Source organism: Lactuca saligna, chromosome 8 (assembly GCF_052625555.1).
Source record: "Lactuca saligna cultivar CGN05327 chromosome 8, ASM5262555v1, whole genome shotgun sequence".
NCBI classification, from domain to species: Eukaryota; Viridiplantae; Streptophyta; class Magnoliopsida; order Asterales; family Asteraceae; genus Lactuca; species Lactuca saligna.
In genome coordinates this window covers 182,582,753-182,591,764 of record NC_136424.1, presented here as the reverse complement: position 1 = coordinate 182,591,764, position 9,012 = coordinate 182,582,753, and the positions used below count along the sequence as shown (strand labels likewise).

The following is a 9,012-nucleotide window of genomic DNA, read 5'->3' as shown; positions in this document are numbered from 1 at the left end:
TAACAATTCAATGTTCACTAAATCATTAGGTAAACAAGTTCATGCAGTTTAATGGTCACTAAGCTACACAGAACATGCAATCAAGCAATTAGAAAAAACAAACAATAGCATGCTAGGTTATACAAAGCAAACACAAGCAATTTTTGCGAACTAAAATTAATCCATAAGCATTTAACTATTCATAAGTTTAAAGCTTCATCTAGCTAAACAAGAGTAGCTAGATTTAGCTGCTCATCATAGTGACTAAACCTACACAGCTAAAAGTAATGGAGAACATGTTCTTAATTAACTAAAATATTAACCTCTATTCTTTTTGGTGTTGAAAGCCTCTTCCAGGACCTTTCTTCTGCTCTGAATCGTCTCATGGAACTCCTTTCTTCTTGCCCAAAAAGTTCTCCTTTGTAATAATCTGGAGCACTTAAATAGTCGCCAAAAACCTGCGCCACGTCGTGGCCAGCTGTGCCACGTCGTGGGCTTCAAACTATCCGTATCCTCCAAGGAAATCCTGCGTATCGCGATGTCTATCTTCTGGAAAACCCATGCCACGTCCTGGGCTTCATTGCCACGTCGTGAATTCAGTGTTTATCGTGATTTTTTTCTTTTCTTGTCTCTCAATCTTCCCATGTTCCACACATTGTCACTTTTGGTCCCTCTCTTCGAAAATCCTTTATATTGACTGAAAATAACAATTTAAAGTAATAAGTATCATTATTCTAAACATATTATCAATTTATTAATAAAAATGTACTTAAATATTGCCTAAAAATAGGTATAAATATGGCAATATCAAAATACCCCACACTTAGGCTTTGCTTGCCCTCAAGCAAATTCAAACTTAATTCTTAATTACTAACACCACACAGAACAATCCGACTCTAGTTCATCCATTATGCCAAGACCTCAACGCATGCATTTGTGTCTAAAATTTACCTAAGTACCCCTATACTTTAAATACTTAGAATCTTCATAAACACTCGCCCACTTTTTCTGAACAATGCTCATTTTATGCAACCCTCCGAATCCATCCGCAGAAAACCTCCTTATCCTCAAGGTATTTTTAGTTGAGCAACCTAAGCCTACGTAATCTAGAATTACAATCATTGATACCACTATGGAGCTCATTTGGAATTCTTTACTTCCTTGACATTTGATCTTTGATTTCTTTGAATTCACCACCTTATTCGATTTGATTTTTGGTATCTTCAACTTTTGAATTTCTTGGAATTTTGAGCTTTTGATCTTCACTTTATTTGCTCCAAAATTCTTCAAACTTTTTCCGTAATTCTCTCTTATTTTTTTATTACATGTACCTCACTTTTTTCACTCAAAACCTACATGCTTAAGCAGAGGCGCTCAACCTCAACCTTTATTGGTTAATGATAATAATTTTCCTGGATACATTTCAGGTTTAGGCTGCTAAACATATTGCATCCCTCAAACCGAGCGGGGTTATGTTTTTGTTCCATGATTTCACTAAAATAAGGGAGGCCACAAATGCACTATAACGTGTATTGGCTCAACTAAAAATTTGAACTTTCATCGGATCATCCCACATAACACTAGCAATTAACTCAAATTATTATTACTAGATTCCAATTATTAAAAATTTCAATTTCTATGACTATCTAGCAATTTACTTTTTCTACCCCTACCCCACACTTATTTCATACAATGCCCTCATTGTATGCATAAAAATAAATCAAAATTAAAGAAAAGGGAGAAAAAGGAACAGACTCCCCTGGGATAGTGGCGTGAGCATCTCCAAAAGTGTGGAAAATGTGCATCTTTAATATGGACTTCCAAAAATAGAAACTTGGTGTAGAACTAGGTGAATATGTAAATAAACCACGGACATGACTCGAAACTTCCATTGTTCAAAGTGGGTGTTTGGAAGTAAAAATATGGGCAATGATAAACTGCGACACGTCGTGGCAAGTGACTGACCATGTTGTGATATCGGAGGAAAGCGCGAATCACCAAACTGCTTAATGCCTTCAAATTATATGAGCGCCACGACGTGGCGTAAGGAGCCCACGTCGTGGAAACTGGTCATCAGAAAAAAATGCCTTGCTTCTTTAATGCATCCTAGCAGCTTGACCAGTGTCTAAATGGTTTAGACGCTTCTATGTAAATATTCTTCCCCACTGTAACCTCTCTCCTACTAATATACCCCACACTTATCTTGAATTGTGGGTTCCAACTCACGACTCTAACTTCCTTGACACGACTCGAAAGTTAACCTTATATGCTCCTTAGAATTCCAATGCTAATCTGAAAAATGGAACAACCCAAAAGAAAGAGTAACATCATAGCTAAATAATGTTGTACATTACACACCAAAGTCAAATAAAAAAAACAAAAAACTAGCCGAAAACAAAAAAAAATAAAATCAATCATCATCTTGATCTTGCGCTCCACTCGGCCCTGCCCCATCATTCTGCGGACGCCATAGCTCCTCCCATGTCAGAAAATAAGGATATTGTGGTGGCATAGAAGGTGGTCGGGTCACACCCAAATGCGAATAAATACCCTCCGTAAGTTGGGTATGGTAAATGGAGTGCCCCCGTAGATTATCCAAATACGTTCCCACCCGACTCTGAAAAGGGTCGGTGGGCACTCCCTGCACATACTGCGAAGCAGCACACTCTCTCTCGACTTCACCTCTTGCGCGCACATTCTGACGCCGCAGTCTGGCTGGTGGCTGCTGTCCTGGTTGCACCTCTTCTTCCTCGTCATCTATTGGTGGTATCACAAAACGACCCCCGATATTCACCACCGCTCGCATAACTCCCAAGACTTGAATGGTCAAGTCTGTGTCCGGGAATCGAGTAAGATTCTTCACAAAGTCATGGGTCAAAATATGATATGACCTAGCAAGGCGAGTAACCAAATGCCCCCCTGTAATCGGGCTCCCAGGCCTAGAATTGGCCGCTTTCTTCCCCATGAACCTTGCCAACATATAAGGCAAATCACAGCAAACTCCCGGAGTTATAAGAGTCCATAAATAAAACAGATTCTGAATTGGGACTTTATCACCATGATGCTTGTGATTGATTGAAAAAGTGATAAGGCGGTGTAAAAATCGGAAAACAGGATTCCGAATTTGTGACTCACTCGAATCACGAGTGTTGTACTCATGGCTAGAAATTCTGCGCCAGAACTGCACATCCATAACACCGGGAGCAAAATCCCGAACGCATCCAAGCAAGAACGGTATGAAAAACGGAGATTGCGTCTCCACTTCGGTATAGAGGCCAATACGCCAAGCGAATTCCCGAAGACTACACTCTCTATAAATACCACCCAAACGAAACACAATTACCCGGTTGTAGGTGAAATCAAGGGTGCGTTCCTCGAAGCATATGGTAGAGAAAAACTCCATCGACAATTCCCGGTATACGGGTTCTTGAATAGCAAATAAATTCTTCCACCCGTGACAAGTGAAAGAAAATTGATCTCCAACATATGTATTCGACCAATAACATTCCAACTCAGCTACCATTCCCACTTCACCAAGCCATCCCTAATCGATAATTGGGGCTATTGCAAATTCCCTATTGTAGAGCCATCCAAGCCGATTCTCGTAAGTAGTTAACAACGGTCGGGGGATCTTTTGAGGAAACTGGTATAAGGGATGTATACTTGCTACATCTATCGGGTTTTCCTCCTATGGAATAGCTCGTCGTGGTCCCATTCCTGCATACAAAATCAAACCAAAACAGCAAACATCCAAACCATTAAAACAATCTAATCTGTCTGCCAGAAGTCATGACGTGGCTAGGCTTCGCCACATCATGGACCGCAGTCAGCCACAGTTCTGGGATCGGTCCTTTTGTATGCTGTTTCTACCAAAATTAATGCTTGGGGTTGTTCCTATGGACATTTAAGGGACATGCAACCTAGAATCCACAACTAGTTCCACCCAATTTCGTACATCACATAAACCCTAACCATGAAAATTTAAAATTGTAAGAACTAACTACAAATAATGAGTAGAACACTTACCAAGTAGAGTTAATTGACAAGATCTTGCAAGGCAATTGGAAGTAGATTAAGAAATTGGCTGTGGGGTTTTGTTGTTCCCGTTCGTGCGGCAGTATCAAATGGGGAATGGGGATGTTGGTCAAAGGGTTTTAAGGAAATGGTCCCCCCTACTTTTTAAACACCACAATGTGGCTGGCTATGCCCACGTCGTGGACCTTAAATCTGTGATCTAAGCCCGTATTTCCATTTTGACTCACGACGTGGCTGGCTATGCCCACGTCGTGGAAACTGGTTGATTGCAAATTATTATAAAATCTCACTATTTAACTAATTACTTTGCATCTCCTTCATTAATTAACGTTCCCCACAGCTAATCCTTTACTAATTATCAGTTATTAGATGATGAATTGATGTCTTTCCTAATTAAAAAGAAAAAAAATTAAAAGAAAAAAAATGCAAACCAAACTCGGGTTGCCTCCTGAGAAGCGCTTCTTTTTCTTGGAGTCTTGAGTTGGACTCCGTGCCTTCTACGTTGAATCTTCTGAAGAATCACCCATTAAGATCTTTTGTTCCTTGAACCGCCGCTTGTAAGCTTGAACTCGCCTTTTATATGCTTTCTTTGAATTCTCCTTTTTAACCTTTCCCTCTTTTCCAAGCTTGCGTTTTGTGCCCTTAGTTTGTTCCTTGCATTCTATAGCATCCTCCTCTTCTTTCACCACCGGCTTTGTTATTCTTGAAGTGACCTCTTCTTCATCACTTGTCATTTCCTCATCCTCTTTGCTCTCCCAAAAAGGCGGACTCTTGTAAGCTATGACTTCAATCAAATATGGAACAGATGCCCTTGGTTTTGTTCTTTTGACTTGATGAACTGCCTCTATCTCTTCTTCCATAAGCTTTTCCAGTTCTTCTAGTTCATTCTCTCCATTAATTGTGAACACCTTTCTTTATCTTCTTGAAAGTCATCTTTTATCCCAAAAACTTCTTGTTCATCTCTAACCCTCAAAGTGAGCTTAGAATCGCGGATGTCAACAAGAGCTCCAGCAGTGTTAAGCAATGGACGCCCAAGTATTAATGGAACATCCAGGTCTTCTTTCATATCCAAGGCTACAAAGTCTATTGGAAAAACAAATTTTCCAATTTTTACCAAAATATCCTCCACAATGCCCCGGGGTTGTGTCAGTGAACGATTCGCCATGTGATCCTTCATTTTTGTAGCCTTCATCTTCTGAATCTCCAATTTTTTATAAAATGAAAAAGGCATCAAATTAATGCTAGCCCTAGAATCGGCTAAAGCATTAACTTTCATTTTATTCCCGAATTCACATGGAAGCGTGAGGCGTCCAGGATCCCCCATCTTTTCTGGTGTTTCTCCCAACACAGCTTTTGAAGTTTGTTCACTTAGAATCACTATAGACTGCTTCTTTAATTGCCTTCGTGTGTCTATCAAATCTTGCAGTAATTTTTGGTTCTCGGGAGCTTTGGATATGGACTCGACAAAGGGAGTACTAATGGGTATCCCCTTTACATGTTTTACAAACTCTAAATGCTCCTTCTCTAGTGGACTAAGTGCGGCTTGGGTGGGAAATGGAAAAGGTGGCTGATAAGCTGGAACGGGCTCAAAGGATTTTTGATCAGACGTGCGCCACATCGTGGCCATTGGATTGCCACGTCGTGGCAAAGCTGGTTCAGCAACTTCTTCCCTTTCGAACTTTAACTTCTTTGGTTTTGGATCGGGCTGATGTGGTTCTTCTTCCAATGCCTCCAGGAATTCAGAGATAGCTTCTTCTTCAATATCGATGGCCATTACGTGAGATTGGGTCTTTACTTCGGGATTCTTTGGGGACAATTGTTCTTGAACTAAAGTGGCTAGTTGACCAAATTGTACTTCAAGGTTATGGATGGAGGCTTGCTGATTCTTTATCAAAGTTTGTTGTTCCATAATGGCTGAATCAGTGGCATCATGTCTCTTTTCCGAAGCTTCCATAAACTTCATCAAAATGGTCTCTAGGTCGGGTTTCTTCTCGGCTGGTGGCTGCTCCTTTTGATAAAAGCCTCGACCTGTCTGCCTATACTTCTCTTCTTTTTGCTTCTTATACTCTTCGTATGGTAGCCACTCTTTCTTCGGTTTCCTTCATTCCTCATCATATTTATCCCCATTAGAGTAGCACACTTGAGCTTTCCTGTTCCCAAACTCATCTACATTGCAGTCCTTGGTCAAGTGTGGACCACTACATCTCTCGCAACCCACTCTTATGGCATGTATTGACTGGTCCATTTGTGTTATCCTTCGATCCATATTATTCAGCATGGCCATTACAGCTGCTATTTCTTCTGTTTAGGCCCCTCCACTGCCTTTGATTCCATCTTGCCTAGGGTTGTGGTATTTGCGAGAGTGCTTCGCGAATTCTTCAATCAACTCCTTGACCTCCCTTGGATTTTTCTTTGTTAATGGTCCTTGAGAGTCAAGGAGTTGTCTCGTCATAACGTTGACCACATCATAGAAAATTGAGATCTCTTGTTGCACATTTAGATCATGCTGAGGGCAATTTCTGAGCAAGCCCTTGTACCGCCTCCATGCTTCATATAATGACTCCCTCGTCTGTTGCTCAAAGTTGGCTATTGTCTTCTTGAGTTTAGATATCTTGGATGGCGGGCAAAACTGGTCCAGGAATTGCTCACTTATTCGAGCCCAAGTGGTGATTCTACCCGGTGGAAGTGATTTTAACCACTCCTTAGCAGCTCCTTTGAAAGTGACGGGAAGCATCCTAAGCAAGACTGTGTTTCTGTTGACATTTGGAACGTTAAAGTAATCCGCAATGTCGTTGACTTCATGTAGATGCTTAAAAGCATCCTCATGATCTTTCCCATAAAATGGGATATCCTTCAGTGCAGTCAATATGTGTCCCTTCAACTCGAATGTGGTAGTGGCAGGTATTGCGGGTTGGACTAAATCGGGACCCACATCTTCTCGGATCCGCTTCTTCTAAGCTCCCATGGACATCTCTTCGATTGCTTCCATCTCGTTCCTTGGCTCTTTCTCAGGTTCGCTCGTATGTTCTTCAAATTCCGGCTCGATATCGCTTTCGGACTCGGTTTGGACGGGCGTATGATCCAAATGCTCAAGATTGCTCTTGTGCCTCGCAGATGAGCTTGACTCTCCTGTCTTCTTTCCCGACTTCCTAGAAAAGGCTGACTTCAATTCTTGTAAGGGCGTCTTCTTCTTATGAAGTGCAGACTCGGGATCTTCAAGTGGTGGCACCAAGTGTGTGTTTGAGCTTCTGGTCATGAACTCCTCCAACTTGCTAAACTAAATACGTAAAACTGAACTAAAATAAGAAAAACTAACTACAAACTAAAAATAAAATAATTTTTTTTTAACTTTCCACATCGTGGCTAGTATATGGCCACGTCGTGGACTCTGTGATTAACAGAAAAAACTTAAATTTATATATATATATATATTTTGCTGAAAAATTAACTTTTTGTGGTTTTTACTCCACAAGAAGGATCGATTAATTTAATGCAAATAAATAAGCTAAAAACTAAGCCGTTCCCCGGCAACAGCGCATAAAACTTGATTTGCACAAAAGTACCCACTAATTTTAATATTTATAACCTAACAAACTTAGACTAACTATGCACTTATAGGCAGTATACCTAGTCAGATTACAATATAGCTTAGGTAAGTCGGGTGTCGATCACAGGGAACGATGTTCTAATTCAATATATTTACTATTAAATTAACCTAATTTATTAACAAGTTTAAAAGGGGTTTTATCTGGTTTTTCAAGATCAGATGAACTTAAATCAAATTCAATAAATAAAAACACACTCTTGTTTAGTTTGAATCCGCTTCTCCCTTATGGCTAGTTAATGATTACGGATTTTTAAGTTGGTTTTTAGTTATATTAGTAATTTAGTTCTAACTTACCAATAATTAACTAATTCATGTCAAACCATGTATGTTCACACATAATTAAACACATAACTAATTATGAATGTAAATATGATAATTAAACACAAAACTAATTATGAATGTAAATATGCTATGTAAGATTTGTAATATAAACGCAATTATAGTCACAATACACACTCTCTAACACAGCTAAGCTCTATTTATTCTTATTACTAACTAAGATTGGTCAATCCTAGCTCTAACAATTCAATGTTCACTAAATCATTAGGTAAACAAGTTCATGCAGTTTAATGGTCACTAAGCTACACAGAACATGCAATCAAGCAATTAGAAAAACAAACAATAGCATGCTAGGTTATAGAAATCAAACACAAGCAATTTTTGCAAACTAAAATTAATCCATAAGCATTTAACTATTCATAAGTTTAAAGCATCATCTAGCTAAACAAGAGTAGCTAGATTCAGCTGCTCATCATAGTGACTAAACCTACACAGCTAAAAGTAATGGAGAACATGTTCTTAATTAACTAAAATATTAATCTCTATTCTTTTTGGTGTTGAAAGCCTCTTCCAGGACCTTTCTTCTGCTCTGAATCGTCTCCTCGAACTCCTTTCTTCTTGCCCAAAAAGTTCTCCTTCGTAATAATCAGGAGCACTTAAATAGTCTCCAAAAACCTACGCCACATCGTGGCCAGCTGTGCCTCGTCGTGGGCTTCAAGCTATCCGTATCCTCCAAGGAAGTCCTCCGTATCGCGATGTCTATCTTCTGGAAAATCCATGCCACATCGTGGGCTTCATTGCCACGTCGTGAATTCAATGTTTATCGTGATTTTCTTCTTTTCTTGTCTCTCAAGCTTCCCATGTTCCACACATTGTCACTTTTGGTCCCTCTCTGTGACATCCCCAAAATCACGGTCAGAAAAGACCGGTTTTGTTTATACTTTATTTGAAAATCAGAGTTATCTTTTAATAAAAGGGTTGCAGAATTTGTCCCAAAACAATAATATACGATAAATATTTATCAAAAGAATTTCCATAGAAATGTATTTCATTAAAAGACTCGGGATGTCATGTTCGTACAGATCAAAAGTATAAACAGTACAATATAAGCC

General features: G+C 39.5%; 1 non-coding gene across 1 annotated transcript; it reads left to right on the top strand.

The window, feature by feature from the left end:
• The first annotated feature begins 6,512 nt into the window (after positions 1-6,512).
• On the top strand, positions 6,513-6,619 carry LOC145013483 (small nucleolar RNA R71). The gene has a single exon (XR_013665040.1). It is a non-coding gene; the product is annotated as a small nucleolar RNA R71 (small nucleolar RNA).
• The last annotated feature ends 2,393 nt before the right edge of the window (positions 6,620-9,012 follow it).